The sequence below is a fragment of the Nicotiana tomentosiformis genome, chromosome 6, assembly GCF_000390325.3.
Source record: "Nicotiana tomentosiformis chromosome 6, ASM39032v3, whole genome shotgun sequence".
Lineage (NCBI taxonomy): Eukaryota > Viridiplantae > Streptophyta > Magnoliopsida > Solanales > Solanaceae > Nicotiana > Nicotiana tomentosiformis.
In genome coordinates this window covers 81,800,280-81,809,554 of record NC_090817.1, presented here as the reverse complement: position 1 = coordinate 81,809,554, position 9,275 = coordinate 81,800,280, and positions in this window count along the sequence as shown.

The window sequence follows — 9,275 nt, the reverse complement described above, 5'->3', positions numbered from 1 at the left end:
CTTTGAATTTTACTTAGGTTTTGATATTTCTCACATTTTTCATATTTTGGTAGGCCTCGGTACTTCATCACAAGTGCTTCTTTCGGTATTGAGTCGAGGTCAATCAGCTCGAGCTCAAGGTCAAGGAGCTAGCCCAGAAAAGAGATATGTACAAGCTCCTCAGCGAGCAACAAAAAGGGGTCATTAAGAACCTTCGGGCCGAGCTAGATAGGGCTCACAAAGAAGCATCGGTCCTAAGGCGGGAGCATGCCGATTTGGCTGAAAAGGTAAAGGTCTTTGAAGTTAGAAATGAGGAACTGGTCGTAGTGGCTAACAACAATACCTCGCAGGTCCAGCAGAATATCGACCAGATCGACCAACTCCGAAACGAGATGGACGATATCCATGTCATGGCTGATGGGTGGAAGAGCAGGATGGATCTACTAGCCTCGTAAAAGGAAACCGCCCAGGCAAAGCTGTATTCGGTAGAGGTTCAACTTCAGGTGGCGAAGGAGAAAGCTGATAAATGGGCTCAACTAAATGAGGATCTCCAAGCACAGCTGGGTTCGGCCATCACAGAATGGGATGCCCTTGGTAAAGAGATCAAAGCAACGAGGTCCAAGTTGGAGATAACCTCGGTCGATGCTGAAGAGATGGTGTCCCAATACAAGGCAGATGTCGAAGTAGTCGAGGCCAGGCTGAAGACCAATGCCAAATACATGAGGCGATTGTATCGAAGGGAGACCCTCGAAGAGATCCATGCCCGAGGATTTGACCTGTCTACGAAGATCGAGGTGGCAAATAGACTTGAAGCCGATGCAAAGAAACTAGCCAAACCCAAAGGTGAAGAGGGCTCCGAAGAATCCAAAGGCCCCGATGGTTCTGGTGACAAGTCGGACTCCGGTGAAGATCAGGCGTGAATGCCTTAGGATTTTTTAGTTTTTGTATTGAGTACATATTTTTTGTTCATTTGTAGGTCATTTTTGTTGGTCCTTTGTAAAGATATTCCAGAATATATAAAATTTCCCCTTTTGGAAATTTTAACTTAGCATATTTTCACAATTTCTATTCTTGCAAATATTTCTGATAACTTAACATAGAATCAAATGTAGTAATAGGTCGTCTGTTACTCGGAGGTCCAAACAGAACCTGACCTCGATGCAAGCTTTTATTTGCTCGAAGCTTTGAAAACGCAGAGTGACCGGAAGTTTTCCAAAAATACTTAAGTGTTGTTAGACGGTGCTTTTGCCGAGGGTAATCTTTTGGTAATAATTTGCCGAGGTTAAAATATGCTAAATTTTAACTTAGCATATTTTCACAATTTCTATTCTTGCAAATATTTCTGATGCCTTAACATAGAATCAAATGTAGTAATAGGTCGTCTGTTACTCGGAGGTCCAAACAGAACCTGACCTCGATGCAAGCTTTTATTTGCTCGAAGCTTTGAAAACGCAGAGTGACCGGAAGTTTTCCAAAAATACTTAAGTGTTGTTAGACGGTGCTTTTGCCGAGGGTAATCTTTTGGTAGGTTTTGAATATTTATTGAAGGCCTTACTTTTTGATTACGGGATTCGGACATATCAGCGCCATTTTTTAGGGCGGACGTAGCCTTTTAGGCTCAGGCACTACCTAATATATTTTGTGCCTCCGGGTTTTGATAACCCTAGTTGCCCGAACATATTTCGGATGATAGTCCCCGAGTGGGGGTAGCCCTTGGGCTCGGATAGGGGTAGCCCTTGGGCTCTATATTCCCCGGGTCGGGATAGCCCTTAGGCTCGATGCTTTAAGAGGCAAAAATTTGTAATAGCAAGGTAGAAACTTTCTTTCATTTTTGTGTGTAAAGTACAAGATTGAAAGTGTGTAAAATCTTGTATTATGGCTAAGGTGGCCTACGCGGGCATGATTCACTTGAACATTTGGATCTTACAATAAATCCTAACCGCCGAGCCAAGGCTGTTCAAGCACAAAGTTTCCTTCTTTCCTTGCTAAGAAGCTTGACCCGAGGGTGATGGCCCCCAGTATTCGAGGTCGATCTTGAGAGGGCTCGGATACTATTGATGAGACTACTAACTTTGATTTAAAACCAGTCTTCGATTCTAAGTTAATACGATTTACTGTTGCCTCATTAAAAACCTTGCCGGAAACCCCATCTGGGACAAAACAGGTTCAAGGGAAAAAGAGTGCAATGCGTGCTTTCAGACCTAATAGTCACATTTCCTTTGGTCAATGCCTGCAAGTGTTAGTCCGATTCACAATATTATAAAAATGTGAATGAGATCGTACCTTAGCAATAGTACTGCTTTAAATGTGTCACGTTCCAATTTTTCGGTAGTTGTGCACTGTTTCCTACTTTGAGTTTGTACGAGCCTTTAGCGGTAATCCCTATGACTCGATATGGTCCTTCCCAATTCGGCCCTAGATTCTCCTCGTTCGGGTTCCGGGTGTGCAGTGTTACTTTCCTTAACACCAAATCCCCGATCTCGAAGCGCCAAAGGTTGGATCTCCGGTTGTAATACCTTTCTATCCATTATTTCTGTGCGGCCATGCGTACAAGGGTGGCCTCGGTCCTGTCATCCAATAATTCTAGGCTCGTGCTCATAGCATCAGTGTTTGATTCCTCAGTCGCATATCGGAACCTGAGGCTCGGTTCTCTCACTTCTTCTGGTATTAGTTCTTCGGCACCATAGACCAATGAAAATGGAGTGGCCCCGGTACTAGATTTTGAGGTTGTACGGTATGCCCACAAGACTTCAGCCAGAATTCCCTTCCATTTTCCTTTGGTATCGGTCAATCTCTTCTTTAGGTTTTGATGTATGGTCTTGTTTGTTGATTCCGCCTGTTCATTCCCACTAGGGTGATAGGGTGTTGACAAGATGTTTTTGATCTTGTGTTCTTCAAAAAACTTGTTTACTTTGCTGCCGATGAACTGCTTCCCGTTATCACACACTATCCCAGCCAGTATCCCAAATCGGCATATTATGTGGTCCCAGATAAAGTTAACGACTTCTTTTTCCTGGACCTTTTCGAACGCTTGAGCTCCGACCCACTTAGAAAAATAATCAGTCATAAACAATATGAATTGAGCTTTACCAGGTGCCCATGGCAGGGGACCGGCAATGTCCATTCCCCACTTCATGAACGACCAAGGTGAGAAGACCAAATGTAGTAGCTCTCCAGGTTGATGAATTATCAATGCATGCCTATGACAACCGTCACATCTTCGTACAAAGTCCTTTGCATCTTTATCCATGTCGATCCAGTAATAACCAGCCCTGATTATCTTACGAACCAAAGATTCTGCCCCTAAATGGTTTCCGCAGGCGCTTCGTGAACTTCCCTCAAAACATATATGGTATCTCCCGGCCCCAAGCATATGGCGAGCGGGCCATCGAACGTTCTTCTGAATAGAGTACCTTCGTACAGGATGAACCTGGCCGCCTTCGTGCGTAGAGCTCTCGATGCTTTAGGATCCGAGTGCAACTTCCCAGTCTTCAAGTAGTCTATATACTTGTTTCTCCAATCGCAAGTTAAACTTATTGAGTTTATGTTTATTTCGGCATGGACTTATTCCACTACCAATTTTATGAGTTGTACGGCCATTTCTGAGCCGAATTCATCGTCATCAACCGATGACCCCAAGTTAGCCAGAGCACCGACCTCACTATTTTGATCTCGGGGTAAGTGATGTAGATTCCATTCCTTGAATTGATGCAGTGTTACCTGCAATTTATCTAAATACCTTCGAATTCATTCCACTTTTACTTCAAACATCCCATTGACTTGATTTACCACAAGGAGGGAATCACACTTAGCTTCGACCACCCCGTCCCCTAGGATTTTAGCCTATTCAAGACCTGCGATCATGGCCTCATACTCGGCCTCATTGTTAGTCAATTTAAAAGGTCTAATAGATTGCCTAACTATGTTACCTGTAGACAGCTTCAATACGATGTCGAGTTCAGACCCATTTGCATTCGAGGCACCGTCCACAAAGAGGGTCCAGATTCCCGAGGATAACAATAATTCCTTTTTGACTTCGGGTATTAAAGACGGCGTAAAGTCGACCACGAAGTCTGGCAATATTTGTGATTTGATGGCAGTCCGGGGTCGATATTCGATATCGTACCCGCTAATTTCTACGGCCCATTTGGCTAACCGGCCCAAGAGCTTGGGTTTGTGCACTATTTTTCTTAGTGGATAAGAAGTTACGACACATATGGGGTGGCATTGAAAATATGTCTTTAACTTTTCGGAGGCGCTTAGAAGGGCGAGCGCCAATTTTCCCAGGTGAGGATACCTTGTTTCGACCTCGCCTAGAGTTCTACTAACATAATAGATAGGAAATTGCATACCTTCCTCTTCCCGGACTAGGACTTCACTTATTGCTACCTCGGATACCGCCAAGTACAAGTATAGTTGCTCATCCGCCTTCGAAGAATAGAGCAAAGGTGGACTGGAAAGGTACTGTTTGAGTTATTCCAAAGCTTCTTGGCATTCTGGGGTCCATGAAAAGTCATTCTTCTTCTTCAATAGTGAGAAGAGCCGATGGCTCATATCTGAATACCTCGATACGAACCGGCCCAGGGCATCTATGCGCTCGGTTAGCCTCGGAATGTCCTTGACATTGTCCACCACGATGATGTCTTCTATATCTTTGATCTTATCGGCATGGATCTCAATCCCTCGGTAGGACACATGAATCCAAGGAACTTACCGGATCCGACCCCGAATGCGCATTTCTCCGGGTTCAACTTCATGTTGATTCTCTTCAGTATGTTAAAGGTTTCCTTCAAATGATTTAAATGGTCCTCTGCTCGCAGGGATTTAACTAATATGTCATCAATATAAACTTCCATTGACTTTCCTATTTGTTCTTTGAACATTTGACTTACTAGGCATTAATATGTGGCACCAGCATTCTTTAGCCCGAACGACATTACGTTATAACAATAGGTGTCGAATTTAGTGATAAAGGTAATTTTTTCTTCATCGCTCGGGTCCATCTGGATTTGGGTGTACCCGGAATAGGTGTCGAGAAAGTTGAGTATCTCATGTGATCGATGTTAAGAAAGGGAAAAGAGTCCTTAAGGCATGCCTTGTTCAAGTCTTTGTAATCTACGCACATTCTTAACTTATTCCCCTTTTTAGGCACTACCACTACGTTAGCTAAACAATTTGGGTTCTTAACTTCCCGAATGGAACCTATTTGAAGGATTTGGATACCTCGTCTTTGATGAATGCATGCTTGACTTCGGATTGAGGCCTCCTCTTCTGTTTAACCTGGTGGAACTTCCGATCCAAGCTAGCTTATGAGTGGTTATTTATGGCAGGATCCATTTCATATCAAGATGGGACCAAGCGAAACAATCTATGTTAGCTATAAGGAATTCAACGCATTTTTTCATAAGCTCGGGAGTTAACCCCGTGCTCAGTTATACCTTCCGATCGGAGAAGTGTTCGATCAGTATGACTTGCTCCAGCGCCTCGACCGTTGATTTTGTGGCATCAGAATCATCAGGGGTGATGAACGACCTAGGTATTCCGTAATCATCATCCTCGCCTGCTTCTTGCTTCTCTGGTTCGGTCGGGGATGATATCAGTGATTGCTATTTAGTTTTTTATTTCTTAACCGGATTTGTGTTCTTTGATGCCGAGAGTGAAGACATCGGGATCACCTCATCGACCGTGAACATTTCTTTCACGTCTGGCTGCTCTCCGTAAACCATCTTGATCCCTCCCGGTGTGGGGAACTTCAGTGTCTGGTATAGTGTCGAGGGCACTGTCGTCATGTTGTGAATCCATGGCCTCCCGAATAGAGCATTATATCTCATATCCCCTTCAATCACATAGAACTATATTTCCTGAATGGTCTCGACAGTGTTCACCGGAAGGGTTATCTCCCCATTAGTAGTTTTGCATTCCATGTTGAATCCGTTTAAAAGACGGACTGCAGGCACTATTTGGTCTTGTAGACTTAATTTCTCTACGACCCTCGATCTGATGATATTGGCCGAGCTACCTGCTACCTGGATCAATTAACACACGCTTAACTTGAAATTTATTTACGAGTACAGATATTACCAGTGCATCATTATGCGGTTATATGATGCCTTCAGCGTCCTCATCGTTGAAAGAGATGGTCCCCTCCAGTATATAGTCTCGGGTCCATTTTTCCCTTGTGACGGACACCTTAGTGCACTTTAGCATTGGTCACTGGAGGACGTCGACTCTACCAATGATCATGTTAATGAAGTGTCGAGGTTCCGCTTGTTCGGTCTGTTTGTTGGAGTCCCTATTCCTGAACTGGCTTTTGGCTGGATCACTCAGAAATTCCCGGAGATGCCCGTTATTGAATAACCGGGCCACTTCTTCACTTAACTATCAGCAGTCCTCGATTCTATGGCTATGAGTGCCGTGATAGTTACACATTAAGTTAGGGTCTCTCTGGGTAGGGTCAGACTACAATGGTTGAGGCCACTTGGTGTCTTTGATACATCCAATAGCAGATACGATGCTGGTAGCATCGACATTGAAGTTGCATTCTGATAACCTTGGTGCTTCCCTGGCCCCGAGTGGCATGTCAAAATTATTTTTGCAAATGAGTCCCCGGCTTCTATGGCCTCGGTCGTTGCTATTTTCATTTCTCGCAGGGTTACGCCCAGATCTGTTACACTTTCGATCTGCATTTTATGGTTGATACCTGTCTTTGTTCGGTCTTGGTTCTTAATCAATGACTCTTTTAGACCTGCCATTAGTTCTGACGGGATAAACGGACCTAGAGGGATCCCCGAGCTGATCGTCCTCAACTATGATTTTTGATTGGTACATGTTATAGACATTGGCCCAAGTTACCGCCAGATATTCTATCAAATTCTGTTTCAACTTCTGTGAAACCAAGGAGCTTCGGGGTTTGAGCCCTTGGGTGAACGCTTGAACGGACAAATCGTTCGGAACCGGAGGTAGATCCATTCGTTCCAATTGAAACCTCGACAGGAATTCCCTGAGCATTTCATTATCCCTTTGTTTTGCTTTGAAAAGGTCTGATTTCCTAATCTCAACCTTGATGGCCCTCAGCGTGCGCTTTTATAAAGGCATCGGCAAGCATAGCAAACGAATCGATAGAATTAGGGTGTAAGTTGTGATACCATATCCTTGCTCTTTTTGACAGGGTTATCCTGAACGTTTTCAACAAAACCGACTCGATTTTGTCATCTTCTAAGTCGTTTCCCTTGATGGCACACATGTAGGATGTCACGTGTTCATTTGGATCTGTGGTTCCATTATACTTTGAAATTGGATTCAGTGCCGCGCTCGGGGGGAAAGGCTTTTGGACAAATTTCTTGGAGTCCATGCCTTTCAATTTTGGGGCGCTCCGTGGATTTGATCAACTCTGAAGTTATAGGTTTCCATTATTTTCTCATTGTCCTCATTTTTCTTTTCCCCCGATTCCACCCGCTTTGTTAGTTGATCAAGCATCTTAATGATTTTGTGGTTGGTCATAGGCTTAGCTTCACCTGGATTCTCCGTGACTTTCTCATTCCTTCGGGTATTTTTCTGGATTGTTCGGGCTCAACTCGGGGCGCTCGGGGTGTTTTCCTGGGATTGTTCTTGGAGTCCATGCCTTTCAATATCGGGGCGCTCCTTGGATTTGATCAACTCTGAAGTTATAGGTTTCCATTATTTTCTCATTGTCCTCATTTTTCTTTTCCCCCGATTCCACCCGCTTTGTTAGTTGATCAAGCATCTTAATGATTTTGTGCTTGGTCCCGAGATTAGCTTCATCTGGATTCTCCGTGACTTTCTCATTCCTTCGGGTGTTTTCCTGGGATTGTTCGGGCTCAACTCTGCTGGGGGTGCGGCTTTGGTTCTGCAGCTATGCTATCGCCACCTATTGAGATTGTAACATTTTGAAGATCACCCGCATATTAATCACGTCGCCTTCACCTTCGGGCTTACCTCGAGTCGTCGGTCGGGCTCCTCCACGAATGTTGTTCTCAGGGTTAGTCGGCAGGTTGGCGTCGATAGCCACATGTGAGTTGGCATTGATTGGGTCTGCGACTAGGGATCCGTTGGGATCCGCAGGAGGCACCTCGTTAGTAGGTACTATATTGTTATTTTCGCCATGATGGCCAGACTAAATATCAACATTGAAGCGAGCAGACTGAGAGTTCGACATCCTTAGGTAAATTTGAAATTAAAATCTTAAAGAATAAGCGTAAAATATAGTGTGTTATGGAAATTTATATAAAACTACCACTATTATCATTAGCCCAACGGTGGGGGCCAAACTATTTATCCTTAAAAATGGATAACAGTTGAATGTATACACAGTTTTAAGGATACGTGGGTTATTCCATTACAAATAATTTATGACGTTAGATAAGCAAATAAAAGATAGAGTAAATAACCAGACCAAGGATGATATTGAATCCGAGCTCGGTTAAAGGCTTAACAAGAAGCTCGTCTTCGGTTCTGAACCAATGTTTATGAAGAACATATGAACCAAAAAAAGAACTTTGAAAAACCTTTAGCAACAGAGAAAAATATATGTATATTGCCTAGGTATGCGTGTTACAATATGTCTAATAAATAATCAGGTTTCCCTTTATATAGTAGGGGATTTTTACCCTAAGTACAGCTCTAAAAAAGGTAAAAATCTTCCGCTTCGTTAATCACTGATCTACCGTTGATACGGGCTGAGATTCACGTCATGACATCCGGTTGGACACTGATATCACAACCCTTTGTTAATCATGCGTGGACGTTCGGTAATGCTCTCCGAGGTCTCGAAACTCGAACCGAACCTAGGGGCATGGTCTCAATGGCTCCGAGGGCAGGTGTTTTGCTCGGGCCTTGATGCGAGAGGCTCCTGGCTTCTGTAACACCTCGGAAAAGTTTGACGAACTTAAGCACTATTAAGAAAGTTGATGTGTGCTAATTATATTATTTTGTGTGCAGACGAGGACTATTAATATGATGGATATCAAATGGATATGATAATAAGTGTACGATACATATTATAAGTGATGTGGGGTCTAAGGAGAGGCCTAAGTCTAAGTCACGTTGGAATATTACATGATAGACTAAAATTCTAAATAAGTACGCACAAGACCAAACTTTTGATAAGCATATCTACAGATTCATAAAGATTTGTGTGATGCCCAACCTATCAAATGAAAGATCTTCGCGTTTAGTTTCTAACGCTTCAAACCGTTCGTCATTTGGACACTCCTAAAAGCAGTTATGAACAAATTCCCAAAAGCTGACTCTGTGGTCAATTGCGCGACCGCAAAACG